At 38.6% G+C, this 24,292-nt stretch overlaps 1 protein-coding gene across 15 annotated transcripts in view; it reads right to left on the minus strand.

Annotated features, from left to right (window-relative positions):
* The window catches only part of SLC8A1 (solute carrier family 8 member A1), a 445,070-nt gene that overhangs the window by 380,699 nt on the left and 40,079 nt on the right, over positions 1–24,292 (minus strand). The window lies entirely within an intron of this gene.

A 24,292-nucleotide genomic window follows, 5' to 3' on the forward strand; every position in this document is an offset into this window, starting at 1 on the left:
AAAATGCGTGACAGCACTCCGTCTATGTTTTAAGAGAGGTTTTCTCATGCCAGTTTCTTTTTTAAAAGGAAACAAACCAACAACAATACTGTAAATTTATAAATTGCTTAAAAAAAGACAAATTCCAGATGCAAAATTTTCCAATCCAGCAAAAAACCTATTGAATTTATAGTATGGTATCAATAAATATGTGTTGCATACATGATACAGATTAATTGAACATGCTCTATTTTAGAGTAATCATGTAAAGCAAAATTTGCAGCAGATGTAGTAGCTGAATTTTTAATCACTCAGACAGCAAAAATTAAATTACTGCTCCATCAAAAGTAATGTACTAAGTTCTTCAGTGAGTCTGTAAACCCTGCTATGACATTTATGGGTTTAGTTTCCATAGAATTAGACTGTGAAGGCTTTTGAGCAATGACTCCTATGGTCCAATAGATGTATTATGAAGATATATATTTAAAATATTCGTGTTTTATTACAAAGAAGCCTAATGAGGGTAGATAAGTTAACTATAGGTAATTTTACTTAAATGTAATCAATATTAAATGAAATCTAGTATTTATAATACCTGTAGATTATAGCAGGAGTCCTGGTTGCACCTGGTAGCACCAAACCTGTTGGGTTGCTAACCTCACGGGCAGCAGTTCCACTCCTCCTGAGGAAGAGGAGGTTTGCTAGTGCCGTAAAGAGTTCCAGTCTTGGAAACCCAGAAGAGCAGTTCAACCCTGTCCTATAAGGTCTAGAGGATTGAAATCGCCAAAATGGGAGTGATTTTGGTAGATCATAGCTCTGATTTTCAATATAGTAAAGGCCTATTATGAAGCTGCATCTTAATGAAGGGTAGGGGCTATGTTCAAGTGAGTATGATCAGAAAGGAAATGATCACCCTCATTTTAAATAGGACCCAAGCAAAAAGACTAAACAATGACCGAAGAGGGGAGGAAAAGCTATACTTATTTGTCTTTTTGGTTCAACCCTTGGCACAATTCCATTACCGCCCAGCCTAATAATTTAGAAAATACTGTTTTCATACTAGTCATTCTGGATTGTTTCAAAGGGAACACAGACATTTTCTATCAGGCCGCTCGTAGCTTAGGGAATATATCTCCTTTTAAAATTGCCTTACAAGGTACAAGAGGAGCAGTTTACTCCAGAAGAGAGAATATTTTATCACTGAAATGGCACAAGACTAATTCTTAGCAGATTTTATTATTGTGTTTAAAGTTTCTGCAGATAATGCCCTCCCCTGATCATCTCACTTTAGGTTGACTTTCCCACTTCCTGCCCTCAGGTGGGTGTGCCACTGCCTTTAATCTCTTACAATGAGTTTCAAATGCCTGGTCTTCTTTCTATACCAGGGAGTTGACTTACATGTAGCCAGCAGGTGACTAGCTCCTTTCTGCTGCTCACCTACCAGCTTCTACCACTCTACCCGTCACGCTCCAGCAAGTCTACTGTGTGGTAGCACTGAAGGGAGCCAAATTGCCAAGGTGTGGACCAGAGCTCCTCTAATTACAGAATCTTTTAACATGAATTCTTTTAGAAACATACAGAGTCGCTGAAGGAAATCTAGCAGAAGTGCAACATTTAATAACACAATTAAATAGATAGACCCTAATCTATTTATACACACACACACACACATATATCTTAGTCATTTTATTAGGGGCACATACGACTCTTATCACAATCCATACATACATCAACTGTGTAAAGCACATTTGTACATTCATTGCCCTCATCAGTCTCAGAACATTTGCTCTCCACGGAAGCCCCTGGAATCAGCTCCTCATTCCCCACCCCCCTCCCTCCTGAGCCCTTGATAATTTATAAATTATTATTTTGTCATATCTTACACTGTCCGACATCTCCCTTCACCCACTTTTCTGTTGTCCGTTCCCCAGGGAGGAGGTTATATGCAGATCCTTGTAATGGGTCCCACCTTTCACACATGTATTTATAGACAAATATATGCATATGTATGTCATTATATTCAAGAGAAAATTAATTACCAAAGGTATATTTATTTGTTTGATTCCAGATTCAAAGGTAAACTGAACAGCTACGGGTCTCATGCAGTTTTCTGATGTCTCCTATGGCACACCGATAAACTAAAAAATGTTTGCATCATTATTTTGAGAAAGATAATGCTTCTTTTCACTGACTGACTGATATTACTAGATGTATAGTTTTTAATTGAAAGCATATGCTAGATTTTTAGCTACTTATTCTCTTATTTTAAGGTGAAATATTTTACTAGTGAAAACACTAAACGTAGAAAAATGCCTCCTGAATTTCCTGACAGGCTTGGAGCCTCCTTTGTCTTTCCAGTGAGAACACGATTCTGTGGGAGAAGTCAGGACACTTCTATCCATTTCGCGACTGAGCCAGTTTACACACCCATGCCCTTGGAAGACAGGCCAGGTCCTTTTAGGAAGGACCCTACAGCCCTGTCACAAATGTCCACTGTCAGTCTTTCTCCCAGCCTTTGTCCACTGTCAGTCTTTCTCCCAGCCTTCCCAAGGAACCTGTGATTTTTCACGAATGTGACTGTTTATCAGGAACAAGGAAATAATCAGACATTTTAGGGATTATGGGACACTGACTCTGAATTGACAATAATACCAAGAGTCCCGAAACGTTTTGAAGCCCATTTAGAATGGGGGCAGATGAAAGTCAAGTTATTAAGGGGTTCTTAGCTCAGGTAGGTCTCACAATGTGTCCAGAGGTCCCCAAGTCCATCCTGTAATAATTTCCCCAGTTTAACAATGTATAACTGGAATAGATGTATTCAGAAACTGGCAAAAACCCCTAAGTTGGATCTCAAATAAGAGTTATTATAGTAATAAAGCAGAGAGGAAGCCATTGAGATTACCTTGACTAGGAAAATAATAATAATAAACAACATCACATCCATCAAATACGGGAAGGATGCAGGGATGATAATTCCCACCACATCCCCATTTAGCTTGGTTATTTGGCTTGGGGGTGGGGGGGAGGGGATGGAGCCCAGAGACTCAGGTGACTGAAATTAACCAGGTATGGTGACTTCAATGGTAGCTGCTGTTTCCAATATTGCTTCACTGCTTAAGCAAATTAGTACTTCTCCTGGTACCTGACATGCAGCTATTGATCTGGCCAATGCCCCCCTCTCAATTCTGGTTTTAAAGGACCATCAGAAGCCATCTGCCTTGGTTGGGTGGGGCAACAATGCACTTTCACAACCCTCCCTCCAGGTTATATCACCTCTCCAGCACTATGCACTCCATAATCTGCAGGGACTTTGATGATTTATAGCTTCCACAGAATGTCCCATTGTTCAATTAGATTGATGATGTTATGCTGATTGGACCCAGCGAGGAAGAAGTTATCAGTGGCTTTAAACTTATTTGTAAACAAAGTGTTAGGGGGTAGACAATTAACCTGACAAAAATGTAATCACCTTCCCCCAGTGAACTATCTAGATGCTGAGCCGTGTGGGGCTTGTCCTGTCAGCTAGACTTACTGAAGTGAAGGGGGAGATACGGCATCTGCCCCTTCCCACACTGAGAAGGAGCCACATTGCTTGATGAGCCCTTTGAATTTTGAAGGCAGCCCATCCCTCATATTTTTGACACATTGTCAGGAAAGATCAGTCCCTGGAAAAGGGCATCATGCTTGGTAAAGGAGAGGGACAGTGAAAAGAGGAAGGTCTTTGAAGAAATGGCTGTAACCATGGGCTCGAATATAAGAATAATTATGGGAATGGCAAAGGGCCAGACAGTGTTTCATTAGCTTTGTGGTACATAGGGCCACTTTTAGTTGACCAACTTCATGGCACCTAACAACTCATAACAATGAATATGAAAACATCTATTTCAGAACCTCTCTGCTGATTTCTTCTCCACATTGGCTTTTTTTGAAACCAACTCCATGGCACCTAACAACACTGGCATATTTATCAAGTGACTCAAAGAGCCACCAGTGTTGAGGGAGCACACAACAAGAGAAAAGGCTCTGCAGCAGGTCCATCTACCCACAGAAGGAACCTGGACTGGACTTCCTTCTACAGCTGTGTGAGTGACTTTCTTGATATAAATGTCTGCCTGTCTATCTGTCTGTCTGTCTATCTATCTATCTATCTATCTATCTATCTATCTATCATCTGTCTATCTATCTATCATCTATCTATCTATCTATATCATCTATCTATCAATCTATCTATCTATCTATATCATCTATCTATCTTCTGTCTATCTATCTATCATCTATCTATCTATCTATCTGTCTATCTATCTACTATCTATCTATCCATCTATCTATCTATCTGTCATCTATATATCTATCATCTGTCTATCGATCTATCATCTATCTTATACCACTGGTTTTGCTTCTCTACAGAACTCAGCCCTAACGCAGTTGCTAAACCCTTTTGTCCCTTTTCCACTTTCCTTGCTCACATACTTTATCAGAATTTTATAAATAATTTACCAGTCTAACACTAACGGAAAAACTTGAAAAAGCAAAAAAGCTAAAAACAAATTGAGTCATATTTCCTAGATGTGATTCTGCTTACCATTCTTGTGCCCTATGCAATTTGCAATAGTTCACTAAAATTCTCCATCAGAATGCCTCTGTTGTTATTATGCCCACATAGCTTCCATGCACGTTCTTCTAAGTCACTGTCCTCTAAAGAAGAGTCATCAATAGCCAGAGTGAACAAACCAAACAAATAAACATTGACAGAATACTAGAATTCAGGTCAGACTTTTCATACTTTTCAAATATTCCTACATTTTCACCGGCTTATTTGAAGTTATTTTTTCCCAGTATGACTATGCTAATCAGAGACCCTCTCTGCTAGCAAACACGAGAGGACAGGAACCATCAGGCTCTTCCTCTTTGAAATACAGAGAGGAGGCTACAAAAAATTATTTTAAAATTTGCTAGAAGGAGAAGTTGACTTCTGGTTTCCTTGTCATAGGAAAGACTAACACTACTTCGTCCTTACAGCCTCCAGCTTACTTTTGTATCACATACTGCTAGAGTGGGAAAAAGAAGGTTGGGAAAGATGGTGCGGTAGTTAGTTTATTGTGCCAACCTGGCCGATAAACACATGTGGGGTTAATTGAAGGACAGAGAGATAAATGGCCCGATGAGCCTCACCTTTCTAGTTCTTGGGTCTCTTGCTTTGTGATGGTCGGACCAGGGTGAAGCTGCCTTAGCCAATTCCCTGCTTCAGCTGGCAAGGCTCACTTCCTGCAGGACATCCCCGAGGAGAAGCTGCATGGACCTACCCTGATGCAGCCCTGGATGCTTGAGCAGCCATGTGGAGACCCCTGCCAGCACTGAGATGTTTACACATTCACTGACTCGGCTTTCCTCCTGCAGTTGACGTCATAGTGTGTGTTTTTTAAGAAAGAGGACTTTGTGGATGGGTGTCGGACATATGGGTTAATGTTGGACTTGTGGGTTTGGGCAGCACTGGGTTGGGGTGTTTTCTTGATGTGCACTTATACCCAGACTAACACAGATGGGATGAGATGGGACTCACTAAAGGAGACTGATTTAAATGACCTCACAAGAGAGGTGGGGGTGGGGGTGGGGGCTGCAGTGGGATACAGACCTACCAAGGTTCCTAGTCCAGGAGTTATAACCTGAACTATTGATGACTTTTTCATGAATCCATTTATTGACAGTCAGAAATTGATCAATCAATCAGTAAAAGATCCAGTTCCACAAAACTCCTCCATGTCTAGGAGAGGATGCTGGGAAATGAGCCCTTTCTTAGTCAGGGCAATAAAGAAGTTTGTCTGTTTACACGGAAACAAAAGAGGGGGCTTCCAAAAGTTCATTTAAAAAAAAAAAATCTTTCAGATTTTATTTTTTCCACAAATTTTTAAAGGCTTCTCATATAACCAATGGCCTTGTTGATCTATGGTGACTGAGAGGAGGTAATCACACCAGTTAGGTAAGGAGGTAACACACCGCTGTCTTTAGAGCTATGGTTCTTAATTAAGGTGGCACAATTCCATAGGAGGCAATGTGGTCTTTCATGGGTGCTTTGTTGTCACGATCTTGTGGAAGTGGCTATAGAGAATTAGGTATGTAATACATGAGGACGATATGTGGGACAGCCCTACACAATGAATAATTGTCCCCCATCCCATGTAACTTTCAAATGTTCTGTTTGGTACTTGTGCTGAGTCTTTAGAACCCCACTTCTTCCTTTTTAAAAGCTTAGGGTAATAAAGTCTTTTGTGCCCACTTAATTTATACTTTTAATTTAATTCATTTGCCCTGAAAGACAACTAGTGCATATGTTGAAGCAATATTGTACTGTCTTTGAAATTTAACAAAGTGCTTTTCATCATTTTGGAAATCACTTCACTGGTGGCAGTGCTGCCATGTGAGTCCTCATGTGTAGCGATTGCCCTCAGGGTGGGAAAGATGTAAATTGAACACTTATCTTGTCATCTCTTCAAGTGTAGTCATACCAGAGCACTTCTGAAATCCAAAGGTAGATTAACTTTTATAACATAGTGTCATGTACTCCTCTCTGATATGATAATGAGAGCATTACTTGTGAAGAATGAATACAATTACACGTAGAATAGGTTGTGTTAGGTAGTTGTTCTTCCGTGCCAGCGAGTGAGTTGAAACCCATTGCGACCCAATGCACAAGAACAAAACAGTACTCGGTCCTGCCCCATTCTCACAATTGTTCCTTTGTTGGAGCAGGTTACAGTCGCTGCTACTTTTATTTCAGACCAGTGAAGAGGCTGCTGTAGCATTTTCATTACCAAAGGTGAAAACGGGGTCTGACAAAAGTATAATCGGTCCACAATTGTAAATCTCTCGAGTTACCACTGCAACTTGTTCCACAACTGCAGGGAGTATGCATGTGGATTAGGGTGGGGTGGGAATTTGAATTAATTACAAGATCAGCATTGAACAGTGAATAGGAACGCGTCGATTATGAGAGTGTGACTCTTTTGAAGAACTGGAAGTGACTGGAAGTGCTTGGGACTGCTGCAGGAAGAAGCCTCTCTAGCCCGCCAATGGTAAGCCTCCTTGACAAACGGCTTACAGGGCCTCCCTACAACTATCATACCAATTACATGGTCAATTACTTACCGGAGACCAGCAGAGCAGAAAGAGCATCACAAGCTAGTTATGCTACTAATTTTTGTGGTTGTCAGGAGCTTTGTAGTCATGTTGGGTTATAATTTAGACTGCTCATGACAAAAAATTGGTGGTTTAAACTCAACGGAGAAAGATGAGGCTTTCTGCTTCCGTGAAGATTAATTGCCTTGAAAATCCAAAGGGGAAATTCTGCTCTGCTCTGTACGGTTGCATTCAACTCCATGGCAGTGGGTTTTTCTTTTTTGTTGTTGTTAGCTGCGGTCAGGTAGCCTGACATGCAGCCACCCTACACACAATAGTGCTGTGATGATCCAGTATAGAATCATCCTTACAAGTGTCCTGGTTCAAGTCCCAGTCAGTGAAAATGCTAAGAATACTGATAAACTCACAACTCGAAGCTTTGCTTCTCTCGTGGGCAACTTGAGGATGCTGACAACTCTTCTGATTCCTTCAATATGATTAAGATAGTATAATAAGTATAAATGTTCTCTGGAATAAAAGGGCTATAGTTTTGTGTATTGTTGCACCGCATGGTGCCCCAGCCCATATTGAATCTATAAAAGGGGTATTGATTCACACAAGTTGGTTTATTTATTTATTGATCTATCCTAAGGAGTTGGTTGTTATTGTTGTTAGGTGCTGTTAAGGCTATTCGGGTTCACAGCAAACCCAACTACCACAGAAGGACACCCAGATCCGGTGACATACTCACAATTGTTAGATCTGTGCCCGTCATTGCAACCCCTGTGTCAAGTCATCTTGTGGAAGGTCCTTTTTCTGCCGACCCTCTAGTTAAACTAAGGGAGATGAAACCCGAGAATTCTGACTTGGACTCTCTTTTCAATGCATGATGCTTAATGTCTTCATTCACTTGGACATTGTACATAGCAAACTGTATATCATTAGTTATCATGAAATCATTAATATGTGGTTCAAGAAAACATTTAATCTAATGATACCTTAATGATGAAACTAATCAATCATATATCGTACAGGCACTGGTGCCCTAAAAACAAAATGTACAGGGGAAAAAATAGAAGCTGCATAGAAGTTATGAAATGTGGATTAATTTAAGAGTGGGATCCCACCTGGTGCACACCAGGGGTAGTTAATTAAATCCTTTGCAGAAAGGACTAGGACGGAACCCAGAGGCTAGCTGGAGGCTAAGATGGCTGGAGCACAGTGCTGATGGTTCTCCTTGGGGCTTGTAGCTGAACCCCAGGAGGGCTGTTCAGCTTTTTTTTTTTCCTATCCAATAACTCCACTGTTAACCCTAAGTTGCCTCTCTCAAAAGCATGTCCTTCTGCATAGAGCTGACAGTGTGTTGAGACATTGATGCAAACCCCATCATACTACTAAAGAAATAACTCCGAGTAACAAAATGTACCCTATTTAGGGGTAGCTGGGCATATTGCTGTCCCTGCCAAAGATAGCACTGTGACCAGTACATAGGAGAGACAATTCTACTCGGGTATAACGTAGCTATTAAGTGCACAGGGAGGGAGCATGAATGCCTAATCTGTTTCATTCACAATTCCAAATTATGTTTCTCCTCTGAATGAGCAACCTTAGTAGCTGTCTTCTTGACTCCTTTTATGTCTTCTATACAGAATAATGATTTGCTACCTTTTAACTATGTTCTAAAAGAATAATTTATTCTTTAATTAATGGTTATATGATGTCTCTTTGTATTCATATGTTATATTCATACAAATAAGTTCATAGTGTCTGCCCTCACTACATACCTTAATAGCATTGCCCACTTTCATTCAATCCTGATTATTTTTCTTTTATCTCCCCAAAATACTGAGCTCATTGGTATAGTTACCATCTTTGTCTATAGCAATACAGATATTAAAATGTTTGTTATCACTTTTGTAATCTTCATGAAGTAAACTTTTATAACTAAATTGGAATAAAGTACTCTTTACTACTGACTAAATGAATGTGGATAAATAAATTAAATTTATTTACTATAAACTATGAGTGTAACTTTAATCAAGTCACTGCAGTTTCCTAGGTCTTACTAGATTATTTATAAAATGGGAATGTTGAAGTGATTTCTCTTCCTTGCTCCCTTTAAGAAATATAATTTTTTAAATATAAAATCTCAGTGCTTACTCTTTTTTCTAAGCCTCTTTTTAAATCGCTTCATCTATATTCTACCTTAAAAAACAAATCTAATATTAAATTACTATATATCTTATATAAAGCATAGACAAATTTTCTCTGGAAAGAGAGCACTAATGTTAATGACACTTTTAAAAAATGGTACATAGTAGTATCAATATATATACATATTTGTTATTTTTGTCTTTAACTGAAACATTCACTTGATTATCCATTTAATGGTTTCTTTGAATCAACAATAACCCAATTTATTCAGATTATGCAAATTTCTAAGTGTCTTTCCACATAGATCTTAGCATTGCCCATGATTAATCTTTTGAAACTAAGACAATCACAAATTTTCATTTTTGTTTTAATTAACAATGAATGAAAATAGTCTTCTTATATTTTGTATATTCTTAGTGTGCTAAAATCTTAAGTAAACAAGACAAAAATAAAAACAATTCATATTATCCAGTCCATTCTGACACATAGCAAACCTATACAGAGTTTCCAAGGTTGTAAATCTTTATGGGAACAGACAGCACCATCTGTCTCTCACAGAGCAGGAAGTGGATTTGAAACACTCGCTTTATGGTTAGCACTCTAATGCTAGCCCAAAAGCACCACCACAGCTATGGTTAAATTACAACAACAACAACAAATTGCTATAGTAAATTTTGAGTACACATAAAAGCACAGTGAATAGTGTAACAAACTCACATGCTCCCTTCTTCAGCTTCGCTACTAATGAACAAATGTTCCATCTTGTTGAATCTGGAGACCCTTCCATTCTTTATACTTGGTTATTTTAAAGCCAGCCTTCAACTTTACATTATTGCTATGGTAAATACTTCAGGATATATCCAAGAAAAACTATTTTTTAGAACTGCAAATAACATTATCACACCTAAAAAATAACAAATTCCTTTATCTCTTCAGTTCTGGGCTCTAGAGATAGCCCTGCTTGTTTTACTGACAGCATTTTATGTAGTTGCCTTATGAAAATAGTGATTTGAATAATGCCTTTTCAGATCATTTTCTCTCATTCATTTCTCCCCTTTCTTTTTACCTTGAAATTTAATTTCCAAAGAAACAGCGTCTTCTCTGGCTGTACTCTAGAATTTGCTGAGTGTATTCCTGAGGGATCTGTTAAGATAATTTTATGTATACTGTCTTTTCAAATGTCTCAAATATTTTATCTGGCATGATTGTGTCATAGGAAGTGTGGTGTATGTATCTACTCTTGGTGAAGAAAGCTGATGGTGCCTGGCTATCATGCATCTACTCTTGGGTCCTGTTGAGAAGATTTCGTCTAAGTGCCTTCATCGTGTGTTAGAATTGTCAGTGTGTTCAGGCATGGCCAATCCGTTCACTCTATATGTATATATAGGGGGAACTTTATAAGGTTCCCCCAAGTTTTCCACTTCATACTTTATTGACCATTGGTGATTGTTGTCGAGATCTTTAATTTCATTTAATAGTCTAAAACATCAACAGTTGAATAAGTCTACTATCACTGCATAATCTATTAGTTGAATTTTTTCTTTAAAAAAAAACTTTCAACTGGAAATCATGAATTAAAATTTGAATAGCATTTTAATACTTATGCTAAATACTTGTTAACACACTCTCTTTCTAATTTTTCTCATTTGAACTAATCCATATTTTGTGCATTTCCTCCTCCAGAAAACAGCATGAAAAATCAATATCTTTAGAGGTATATACTCATACACATGATATTGCAAGTACAGTAATGTACAAGGAAATGCATGAATAGACACACAGAACAAACAGGTGTGGGAGGAAGAATATGATAAATACACACACACATATATAATATATTTGACAGCATATTTGTGCATATGTATTTCTCTTTGCTGAAAAGATCTCCATCAATTTGGTAGAGCATAAAGTGGGTAAGTTATGAAAACATCTTAGATGTAACCAAACACTTTGAAGGAATGAGTTCCTGGTCCTGCTAATTAATTGGCAAGGCCAAGTTCATGAGAGGCCATCTAAGCTTCAACTATTGGTTTCTCCATTTCCAAAGGAAAGAAAAGTAAAGAATATTAAAGACATATAAAAAGAGAAAATAATCCACTGAAATAACAGACCACAGAGACATTAGTCTCTTTGGACCCCAGGTCCAAAAGAACTAGATGGTACCTGGCTACCACTCCAGCTGCTTGAAAAAGGACCACATCAGAACTTCCTGGATAAGGCAGGGAGAAATGCAGAACAAAACTCAAAATCAGCAAAAGACCAGATTTATGAGTGGAACCTCTGAGATTATGGTCTTTAGTTATCCTTCAGGTCTGGAAATGAGCTCATGCCTGTGGCTCAAACACTGGTGGTATAGTGGGTTATGTGTTGGGCTGCTAACTGCAAGGCCAACAGTTTGAATCCACCAGCTGCTCCACAAGAGAAAAACAAGGCTTGCTGCTCCCATAAAGATCCATAGTCTTGGAAGTACACAGGGGCTCGTTCTACCCTGTTTTTGAGTCAAAATCGACTCCAGGGCAAAGTTTACATAAACCTTAAATAATCAACCATTTGGCATGAAAAGGGCAGCATTAATGTATGACAAAGATAAAAAAGGTTGGGAAGGAAGGAGAAATGGAAACAGGAGACACATGGAGGAAGTGGGATAAGCGATGTTGCATTATTGGGATTGCAATCAATGACATGAAGCAAAATCTGTATGAGCTGTTAGCTGAAAAACTGATCTGCTCTGTAAACCTTCACCGATTCATAATAAAAAGTTTTTAAAATACAGTGTCTTTCAGTTAAAACAAAAACTACTGCAACAATGTAAATGTTTATTAATAGCCCATCTAAAGCATTATGCTAGTCCTAGGTAGCCATTAAAAATAGAATTATTAGTATATTTTGACAGGAGCAAAATGCTGGTTTTTATTACTTTCTCAGTAATTCAGATGACATTTATATATTTGAAGCCTATATTGGTAAAAGTAATTTTACATGTATAGATACACATATATAACTATATGCATAGAAAAATTCAGAAACACTATCCTTTAACATTTTACTTATGTTTATCAATTTTCACATGGTGGCATGTGAGTTATTTTCTCCTACTTCATATACTTGTATTATTGTGGGAATATAAACAATTAATAAAGATAAATGGAAATGAAACATTATGATTATTAATCATTAAAATACTTTTTAAAAAATTAAGAAGACATTTGTCAATTAATTTTTAAAACACGAATAAATCAATATTCCACTTAAAATTAAAGAGTATTTTTATTCTTTCTCACTTAAATCTAACACATAACCACTCTTATTTCTCACATCTCATGGTGTAGATTACAATCAGATATGAGACTTACCTAGTTCTGTGGTTTTACAATCTAACTTTTAAGTCCTGTCTAAACTTGCTGCCTCTTATAACCTGTGAAATTGTTGGTTTCACACTAAGCTGAGCTATTGGAAACTTTTCATGATTTGTTTAGTTTCTCTATCAGAAACCTTTGCCACCGTTATGCTCTGTATAGTGCCGGGAGACATTATTTTATCATTTATTTAATCTTTAATATATTCTGTGACATAAACATTGATAAGCTTATTTTTGAAGATGAGGTAGATAATCCATATTCAGTCAAGAAGTTTCTAACCTAGGATTTGCACCCAGGCGGTTGGGTGCTACATTCCATTTCTTACCTGTTTCACCACTGCATTCTCACATCAGTCTCATTTACTTCTTCTGTACCTGGACAGTCCAATCTGACAAGCATTATCCACAAAGAGAACATCTTACTTAATTCTCTGCCAACACTTTTGTGTTGGGCTAGATTACCTTATCCATCAACGTCTACATTTTCATGACATTTACCACAATTTCAACCCCTGTGAAACAGGGACATGCTACTTCCTCCATCATTCTATGTACTGAGAAGGTGATAAATTGTAAGCTAAGCACTCTGGATGGCCTTTTCTGCTCGAAGATAATGCTTCTCTATCAGTCATATAGAGGAAACAATCCTTCCATTAAAATGAGACATTACTCACCTAAGGCATCTGTCTGGGAATACCCTATCTATATACACCTCATGCCAATAAAGTTGACGGGAAATCTGAAAAGATGACTACATTTGCCATGAGTTGAAACATATTTTATTTGAAAATACAAATCTTTAAACTACCAGATAACCTTGGCAAGATAGGGCAAGGCTCCGTTGTTCATCAAAATTGCTTAAGACAAAACTTCAAAGGGCATAGAATGCAGAAAATATCACATTGACAAATATAACAAAAAAGAAAGAAAGAGAGAGGGAGGGAGAGAAAGAGCAAGGAATAAAAGGAAGTAAGAGAGGGAGGAAGGGGTGCAAAAAGATGGTCATTCAGCCAGGATGCATCATCTTACAGATGAAAAGGATAAAGCAGAGGGACCTCCTGTGTGTCAAGATACAATGGTGCTCCGTGTAAGAAAGTAGTAGATTGAGATGGACTGTGACCTGACCTTGAACCAGAGGAGTCATAAACACCAGTCATGAAAATGGAAGAGTCAAAATGGTACAAAAAGTCAATTGTGCCAAAGATGGCTTTTTAGAAGATGTCCATTTCCAATGACAGCACTGCCGAACACCTATGGAATTGGAAGATCTGGATCCAAGCCCAGTCATCATCTACCACTGAAATTAGTGCTTTCATCCCTGTGGATTTCATAGAAGTCCTACCTTTATAAACTGGAAATAAAGCATCTCATCCAACCTACCTACTTTACGAAGCTGGGGAGAAGATTAAATGAGAAAACACCCAAGATAGAACTTGATAAAATACGAAGTGCTCTGTTCATATACGAGTGTTTTTAGAATTCTTTGCCACTTACACCATTCTATCTAACATTTACTGTGGCTGTCTCACAAAGGGCTAGACCTCCAACAAATGTTCAAATGCCTCCATCCCAACTCTCTTTATTCTTCTTTCCTGCTTTATTTTTTCACCAAAGCACCTATCATCTCCTGACTTGTTTTTTAACCTTTTTGTGCTATTTATTACCTACCTCACTCCAGAGGATATTAGTCATGTGAAATCAGGGGTTTTCATCTGTTTTGTGTATTACTGTCTTTCTGCATGGTCGGCAGTTCAAAAACACCACCAGCTCCACTGGCGGAAGACTGGAATTTCTACTCCTGTAAACAGTTACAGTCTCAGAAACCCAAGGGGGGATGTGCACTATGAGTCAGCAATGACTCGATGGCAGTGAATTTTCTTTTTTTGGTTTCAGAAGAGTGTCTGCACATTGAAAGTGGTCAATAGCATCTGTTGAATGAGTGAACAAAGAGCTGTGTCCACATGACATGTAATCACTGCATAGAGTCACATGTCTGTCTGATGCAAGATGATTCAAGGACGGGGGCTTGTTTACTACAGAAAATGTGAAAACAATAAAGAAAGAATTGAATTCAATAGCCCTATGATTTGTTTCCGGAACCCTTTAGAGGCAAGAATGATGCACAGTGGTAGTGAGATGGTTTTATTTCAACTTGAAGATGTATGGAATTGTAGGGAAGGAATCGGCCTGTCAATCAGGTCAGCCTGATGATGTCTCCTTAAGGGGTGTGACCATCTTAGGAAAAGAGAAAGTGGGAACCTCCCTCATTTCTTATATATAGATGAGTGTCCCTGGATTTCTTTCTCTCGACAACCTGGCCCAACACATCTACTCACCGAAAAGGTTGCCGATTGAAATCTACTTAGTACTCTGAAGTGTCACCACCTCAAAAACCGATGGAGCACAGAAGTCTGAACACCTAGGTCCCCATGAGACAGAATCAGTTTGATGACAAGAACAACAATTTGGTTTGTTCCTGACAGAAAGATTTAGAGCTTTTCATTTGATACATTCTGTGGGGAGAATTCATTAACCTCACACGAGTTGGTTAGGTAGTCTTTATTTTCTTAAGTTTATTGTAAGCATTGCGCAAAATTTTGGCCCCACCCTCTGACCCTAGTTCTAATATGAATTGATACTCAATATAAACACAGACACGGATACATTTAGGATGGAAAATTAGCCAAAAATATAATTTCCATAAGTCATAATCATTGCACAAATATGAACATTTGACATGTATAAAAATAATTTGCCTGATTTAGTACATTGTATTTGAGATAATTGTCACTGCCATTTTTTTTCTAGCACAATGAGGAATAACTTTAGCAATATTCTGTCTTCTGTTAAGGCAGATTTTCATTGGCTCCCAAAATTCTGTGTCAGGACAATCGTCTTAAACATGGTGTCATGGCTTGGGGACCAATGTCATTGCAAGATATGTGGGAGCTAACCCATTGACCTTTCTATAATTATTAATCTTCGTAAAATGTATGCTTCATTATCTTCTTGGGAACATATATTAGATCTGCATGTAACCTTATGATATGGTTACAAGTCTGAGTTCCAAAGAGAGGAATTTACTCTTACACAAAATCCTATATGATTTATCTGAAAAGGAAATTGCTTCAATAGTCAGGACTAATTTACTTTTCAATTGCAATGTTTTTGGATATCTTCATTTCTTAAAGTTTTAATATCGGCATTTCCTTTCCCTCCCGAGTTCCCCCTAATATTACTTAGAATTGACTGAAAGAGATTACATTAACCAGAAGGTCTATGGTTCAAAACACCAGCTGCTTTGTGGAAGAAAGATGCCTCTCTCTACTACCCTAAAGATTTAATGTCGTGGGAGCCCATATGGACAGCTCTATGAGTCAGAACAATAGTACTGCAAAGTACTGGTTTAGAGTCTTTACATAAAAGAAGTTATTTGATCTGTATAACAGCTCTGTGAGTTTGATGTCATATTTTAAGTTTAGATATGAGAAACTAAAACATAGACAAAGAAACAAACAAAAAACACCCAAATTCATGGCCATCAAGTTGATACTAGAGAGAGGCTGTAGGACAGAGTAGAACTGCTCCTTTGGGTTTCTGAGACCATAACTCTGTATGGGAGTAGAAAGCATTATCTTTTTCTTATGGAGCAGCTGATGGTTTTGAACTGTTCACCTAACTGCTAGTAGCCCAATGTGTAGCCACTAAGCCACCAGAGTCACTGAAACATAGAGGTATCCAATCAAACCTAAGTCTGGTTGTGTAGCGTCTTCCCACGACCACAGTGCTAGATATTAACACTTCCCATGGGCTTCCATTTGGAGTCATATTCGCAAAGCACATCACTGTCTGCAACAATTTTTTTTTCTCAAATAGCCTGTTATTTCTAATTAAAAGCAAAATTAGACCCATTGTCATCAAGTAGACTCTGATGTTATAACAGCCCTATAGAATAGGTTGGAAATCCTATAGAGTTTTCAAAGCCACAATCTCTATGGAAACAGAAAGATCATCTTTCTCCCACAAAGTCACAGGTCAGTTTGAACTACTTTCTCTTTGGTTCCATCTGAGTGCTTTAACCAATGAGCAGCCATGCCTTATTAGTGATGTAGCTTTACATATAATAATTATATTATATAAGTGTATTATTAACTGGCAAAGTTAGACAGGCAGATAGATAAATTATATATAGAGAGATGATAGATAGGTAGATAGATAGATAGATAGATAGATAGATAGATAGATAGATAGATAATAATTTTATTTCCTTACATGTAAAAAACTCCAACTCACTGCCAGTGCTAACTCACAGTGACCCTCTGTGGGTTTCTGGGACTGTAACTGTTTACAGGAGTAGAAAGCCCAGCATTTCTCCCATGGAGCTGCTGGTGGTTTTTAACAGCCAACCATGGGGAGCGCAGCCCAATGCGTAAGCACTACACCACCAGAGGTCCTTTATTGTAAATTTGCTGCTGTTGCTATATTCTAGTGAGTCAATTCCCTATATACAATGTAACAAAACACTGCCAGGCCGTATGCCATCCTCACAATTGTCCTTATGTTTGAGCCCCTAACAGCAGTCCCTGTATCAATCCATCTTATCAGGGACCTTACTTTCTCTTGCTGTCCCTCTACTTTAGCAGGCATGATGTCCTTCTGCAGTTACTTGTCTCTCCTGATAACATGTCCAAAGCTTATGGAAGTCTCACCATCCTTGCTTCTAGGGAGTATTCTGGCTGTACTTCTTTCAAGACAGATTTGTTTGTTCTTTTGGCAGTCCATGGTGTGTGTGTACACATATATACATATATACACATTTATTAATATAGAAAGAAGAAAGAATATATATTCATAGGATATCTATATATCTATCATATATATATGGATATCCCCCGCCCCCCAAATGGAATTGCACTGGGTGGAGCAGAGATTTCCTACTGTACATTTTCCCCACTAGGTGAGCATCAAGCAATTCCCTGAATTAGTGCACCCAGTGGCATCACCTAGACAGATTCTCTATTATCACTGTGAATTGTTCTTCATAAAAGCAGTTTCACTTGAACGTCATTTTTTGTGATTGCTGATTTAAGAGAACAGCATGTGGCTGTGAAATTCTATTTCCCGCTCAGGAAAAATGCTTCAGAAATTTTTGTGATGTTGAACACAGCTTACAATGATAGTGCTATGGGGAAAAACTCAAGTGTACAGATGTTTTTTCTCATTTCCAAAAAGGTGAAAAGTCAATTGATGACAAACCTTGTTCTGGACATGTCAACTTCCTAAATGGATGAAAATGTCAACTTGTGTGTTTTGGAGTTCATTCCACCAAGTCAGACTGTTAATCAAGCTTTCTATTTAGAATTCTAAAAAGATTGTATAACAGTGTGTGACAAAAAAGGCTCGAGTTGTGGCAAACCAGGGACTGGTTTTGCCACCATGACAATGCACCTGCTCACATAGCTATCTCAGTGTGCCGGTTTTTGGCAAAAACTGCATGCCTCTTGTGCCCGATGCATCTTACTCATCTGACCTCACTCCATGTGAATTCTTTCTGTTTCCTTTGGGAAACAAAGATTTCTCCCAAGTTGTCTCCCAAATATATCCCAAACCTTGCAACAGAAGTAGGCCAGTTGTTATTCTCTCTAAGGGTTATCAGCCATCTAGAGCAAGCAGACACCACTGTTTATCTCACAACAAGTAGGACCCAATCCCTTCTGATAAGGATAGTAGTTGACTGTTTCCTTGTAGGAGACCCCAGAGAAGTCTAGCCCACCCAAGGGTGACCAAGGTTAGGGTACCATCATGAACCTAGGGTCCGCCCTTCTTGTCACATATATACCTCTAGTTCCGCCCCTTCCTATCATGTGTACACCCCTACCTCATCCCCTTCTTGTTATACTTTTGTATATCCCCCTCCTATTGCTTGTATTGCCTATGGTGCAGCCCCTTCCTGTGACGTGTGTGATTACCTGTAATCATGACTCCTAAGTAGATATAAGCCTTGAATAGCAATAAAGTTGGCCCAGCTGGCTCTCTCCAGGTCTCCACCCCACCTCACATTGGCCCACGCTGTGCACAGACCTGGTTGGTAACATCATGGCCATCCAGGAGGTGAGCATGCTACCATGAAATGTGTCTGACTCCATTATTTCAATCTCCTCTATTTCTCATGCTCTCTAGGACTTTACTATAATCTTTATATATATTAACTGTACAATTGTGCCTATTGAACCCATGATTAGTTGTGTGTGTGGGGGGGTGGGGGGTGGGCTGGCCTTTCCCCCACAGTTTCCTTGAATGAAGAGGGACATGAGAGGACAGTGAGTTGATGGTGTAGAAGAGGAGAAGAAAAAAATGAGGGAGGTATGGTCAATCATCCAAACAGATGAGTTTGAATAATGTTTTCAAGAATAGAATCACAGATTTGACAAATGTATTAAGTTAGAGTGTGTGTGTGTATGTGTATATTTTTGTCTAGCTACCATCTATCTTAGTGGTTCTGATGACATAGTGGATATGCATTGAGCTCCTAAGCACAAGGTCAACTATACTAACCCAGTAGCACTTCTACAGGAAAAATGAGGCTGCCTGCTCCTACAACGATTTAACATCCCAGAAACCCCAAAGGACAGTTCTACTCTGTCTTACAAGGTCTCCATGAGTCAGAATTAACTCATTGATAATGAGTTTGGCTTGTTTTTCTGAATGATCTCTATTATCCATTGTGCTTTTATTATTCAAACTTTGTGTGTGTGTGTGTGTGTGTGTGTAGACCTGGACAGTTATTTAAATTTATTCACATATATATTTAACCAAAGCTGACATTGATCAGTTACTAATGATTTGACAAGGCTCAGCAGCAATTACAGAATATATAGATAGATAGAAGATAGATAAACAGAAAGACATATAGATAGATGATAGATGTGCGTGAGTATGTATATATTAAGTCTACAAGATTGCAGCAAAATCATAGAAACCTTTACTAAACAAAATTCAAAAACGTGAAGCTACTGTTTCTCTATATATCCTCCAACTAGATCTGTACAGTTCTGAAGACAACGCTTCGTTTCTTCTAATCCTTCTCTGAAGATTTCTGCCCTCTTCCATTGTCACCACATCAAAATGACAGTTAGGGTTCTGTATATGTGCCCCCAGTTTGGGATGTAAAAACTCTGAGGATGCAAGACCAGGACTAGAGGGTGGATGTGTAAAGGTTTCTCAAAGAAATCCTAACAAGTCAGTCCTGCTACCCTCATAGATTGAGTAGGCTGACTGTTATGATGGGCCCCCCAAAAAAATCCCATGGCACAATTTACCTGACTTCTTTCTTACCTATGCACTTTTCTTTTTTTTTTTTAAACTCCTTCATCATGAGCCTCCATAATTATAAGAAAATAAAAAAAAATCACTTCGGAATTTTATATACCTTTGACCATAACCTTTTAAGTGTTGCATTTAACTGCTCCAAAAGATCCCCTCAGAAGCTACTGTCTTGTTTAGACATCTTCCTTGAAGGCATTCTAATGAGTTCAAGAGAAGTGTATTACTGAGAGAATTTGTCTGCAGCCAACCACTGATCACTGATCACAACATACTTTTGCAACAAACTCTTGTCTCTTTAACCAGAACCCTAACAGCAATACTTTTCAACCTCCCCTGGTTTATTCTATATTAGAAATTAAGACAGAGACTTTTAAATTTAGAAAATCTAGTTATTAATTCATCTAAATTCATAACATATACGCAATTATAAGTCATTATAACAAATACATTTTTTCCCACAGCAAACATATTTAGCGAGAAATGTGGCTTTATTTTCCATATTGGCAAATATTTCTAATATTTGACTTAAGAGAAGACAGCTGGGTTCTCATATCTATTGCTCCATTTAATCAGGTGCAATGTCACATGCCATGTAGCCTTCACAAAACCTAAGTGTATACTTTTGAGATAGTAATAATGCAAAAAAGGTAAATGTTCATATTTTAATGAAAGGAGCATTGGCCTTGTGGGCCCTGTGAAAGGGTTTCCAGGACCCTCCATGTTTTCTAGATCATATTTTAAGAACCACTATAAGACACTGACTGACTAAAAGAGAAACAAAATAAACTTCAAGTCCTGGGTTCCCTTATTATAGTGCTATTTTCTTAAAAGTTAACTTTTAATAATAGTTCAGGCTTTTTAAAATCAGTTTGGGGAATTCCATGCTCTAAGTAATTTTCTATTCAAAAGATAATAACTAACTATGAAATATTCTGTCATTTGTTATTTCCCTCAAAATTTTTGTTTTGTTATAAAGCATCGATATAAGCAGATAGAAACAAATTAAAACCTTTTTGAGTTAATGAAAGCATTTTCAGGTTATGTGTTAGTCTGGGTAGACTAGAGAAACAAATTCTTATATGCGCATATGTGTATAAGAAAGAGCTTTATATACAAGAAAAATTGAATATTGATAATACATCCCAGTCCAGTTCAGATCAAGCCCATAAGTCTGATATTAGCCCATATGTCTGAAACCAATCTATAAATTCCTCTTCAGACTCAGGAAACACATGCAATGACGCTGAATGCAGGAAGATCTCAGGCCAGTGGGTGGGTGGGAAGTATTGTGGATCCAGTGGTAGTGGAAGCATCTCAGCACTGGCAGCGGTGTCCAAGTGGCTCCTCCAGCTCTCAGGGTTCTGGCTGCATCAGGGTAGCTACTTGTGGCTTCTCTTCAGAAATGTCTTGAGGAGATTGAGAGCTTGGCATGCTTCCAGCGATCTATTTATCTCCTTAGGGCCTCCAAATGAGGTCATGAAACTGTGACCTGATTGACAGGTAAACTCCACCCCTTCACTCATAAATCTCAAATTGACAACGGATGATGTAACATAACTACCACCTGTTAGTTTTAGAATAGCTTGCTATTTCAAACAAGTGAAAGATTCTCTTCCAGGAGCTCTAGCTTTTTCCTCATAGTAGCTAACCTGCTGCAACCTAGTGTACTTGTTTTCCTCAAAACTCACTGCCACTAAGTTAATTCCAACCCTGGGGACGAAGAAGATGTGCTCTTGTGGGTTTCCAAGACTGTAATGCCTTACAGCAGGGGTGCCCAATACGCCTATCGCGATCTACTAGTCAATCGCAAATGCAGTGGGGGTAGATCGCATGGCATTAAAAAATACATGTAAGCCTATCATCAATCCCGTCACTTAATTGATATACAGCGCAGCCAATCAGATGAAAGCTTACGTGTCAAACTCATGTGCAAACAACTGCGCTAAGTGCAGCAAAACTGACAAGCTAAGTGATCGTCAATTTTTAGACCTTGGAGTTTTTTCTCTTAAACGTAAGAAAGGGTATTAAAATAAGTGAGGGAGCTGGACCGAGTAAGAAGACAAAAACGTATCACTTTCATACGGAATGGGAGATTTTGACACTACAAGCCGACTTTCAGCTGAAGTACGGAGTGCATGAACAGTTCTGGAACTTACTCGCAGAGGGAAAGTAGCTAAACATGCGAAAATGCGCTACCTCCTTGACTGCATTATTCGGCTCTACTTATTTATGTGAGTCAGCCTTTTCCCACATAGAGATCATTAAGTCCAAGTACCGTTCCGCCATGACTAATGAGTATGTGGAAGTGTGCTTGAGGCTGGCTGTCAGCAGCTACTGTCCGGACTATGCATCCCTGGCTCATTCCATTCAGTGCAAGTCATCAGAGTAAACTCAGGTAATGACACAAAAGATGTACATAGCTAATTGTGTTGTGTTGTACATTATGGACTCAGGCGGTTATGCGAGGTACATAAACATACACTGTACATATAAAGAATTCTCAAAGCATTTATGAATAAATGTAATAGATAAATAAAAAAAAATATGTTTTGTGTTTTTGTAGTTGGTAGGTCATTTTGACTTGATCATTTTATAAGTGTGAGCATCCCTGGTTTAAACTTTTATGGGAACAAAAAAAACAAAATCATCTTTCTTCCAGGGAGCAATTGATGACTTCAAACTGCTGACTTGAAGATAGCAAACCCCATCATCATCAACGATGACACCAGGGCTCCTTGTTTTCTTCAAAGGCCTGAAGTAGAGGCCTGGTTCAGTTTCCCCGGGTCAGCAAGCACTGTTGTCCTTTGCCCAGCTGCATTTACCAAAAGAGCTGAATTCTTGATACTCTGTGCACCAATTTGTTCATGTAGCAATAAAGAAATGAAATCTTCTATGAAATGCCTTGAGTTGTTGAAGAAGGCCAGACACGGCTCCTATGCCATATCGTCAATGTGGGAACCTTAAAGTCAGGTAACTTGCTTTATTGCAGTGGTCTGGAATGGAATCACAATTACTCTAAGGTATACCTGCACCAAGTTACAGAATCAAGGGAATACAAATTAAAAGCATTGTTTAATATGTATTACGTTTGAGATGCCCAATAGCTATCCAAGTAGAGATGCGGAATCCTTAGTTAAATACATAAAACTGGAACACTTGGCAGTGGCTAAGGTAAAGTATTGAGAATTATTTGTATGTAATGGTCATTAAACCGCTGCAGTACTGAGGGAAACAAGGAAGGAGTGAGTGTTGAAATAGAATAGATGAGGTTCTAGACTGAGCCCCAGAGAACTCCTACAGAGAGGGGCTGAGACTAAAGGGATCCTGAAGAGGGAACTAGAGCAAGTGGCCAGTGGCCATTGGCTTGGAGCAGTGCTTCTTGACCTTCCTAATGTGGCAACCCTTTAATATCTCATGTTGTGGTGACCCCCCAACCATAAAGTTATTTTTGTTGCTACTTCATAACTATAATTTTGCTGCTATTATGAATTGGGTGACCCCTGTGAAAGGTCATTCAACTCCCAAAGGGTCATGACCCACAAGTTAAGAACCACTGGCTTAGAGGAAGCGATTGTGAGCTCATGGATGCCAAGTAAGGCTGGTTTCCTCCTAGGCAGCAGACATACTTTAGATAATAGACTCTTAGCCTGCACCAGACTAAATGTCTCCTGGGCCTTAGTGCTGAGCCCCATCTCTCTTTCTCTCTACAAAGGTTGGTTACATAATCCTTGCCACACAACTGCTAGGAATTTGCTAATGAAAACATTGAAAACAAATTGATTTGCCATATTCACAAATATACTCAAAAACAACAGCAACATTAAGGTGCGGGAGTTGTTTTCTGAAACATTATATTAACTGGCATTTTGAAAATCCATGCTCATATTGACACCCCTAAATAAGTACAGGGTTCCAAAAAATGCCTCCTGAATCATTAAAGGAAAAGAAATTACACTCAGTCTCTTTTAGGGTTGGGTATAATAACTCAACTTCCATTTCCTCATGAATTATTACTTAATGTGTAATAATATGGCAAAGCTCTACTATCTAGAATAATTGATTGGATGGAAAGTGGCATTTTCTCACACAGCTAATAGGACAGTTTACTGCAAATTGAATTGGAAGGACAGGGAGGTAAGGCAGATTTCAGTTCTGGGCTGTGGGAAACAGAAGCAGAAAAGAGTGTATGCAGACAAACTCTCAACATTCATGTGTTAAGGTGTCTGGGAGACCAAGGCTCCCATGGAGGGAACCTTCATGCTTATGTGTTGAAGATGCATCCCACTCATTCTCCTAAGTAAAAGTTATTCCCCAAGATGCCCACCCCCTCCTCCATCCCCCTTAATGATGATAAATCTGAGG

This window comes from Echinops telfairi, unplaced genomic scaffold, assembly GCF_000313985.2.
Source record: "Echinops telfairi isolate 266 unplaced genomic scaffold, ASM31398v2 ScPeMD7_10;HRSCAF=50, whole genome shotgun sequence".
Classification (NCBI taxonomy): domain Eukaryota; kingdom Metazoa; phylum Chordata; class Mammalia; order Afrosoricida; family Tenrecidae; genus Echinops; species Echinops telfairi.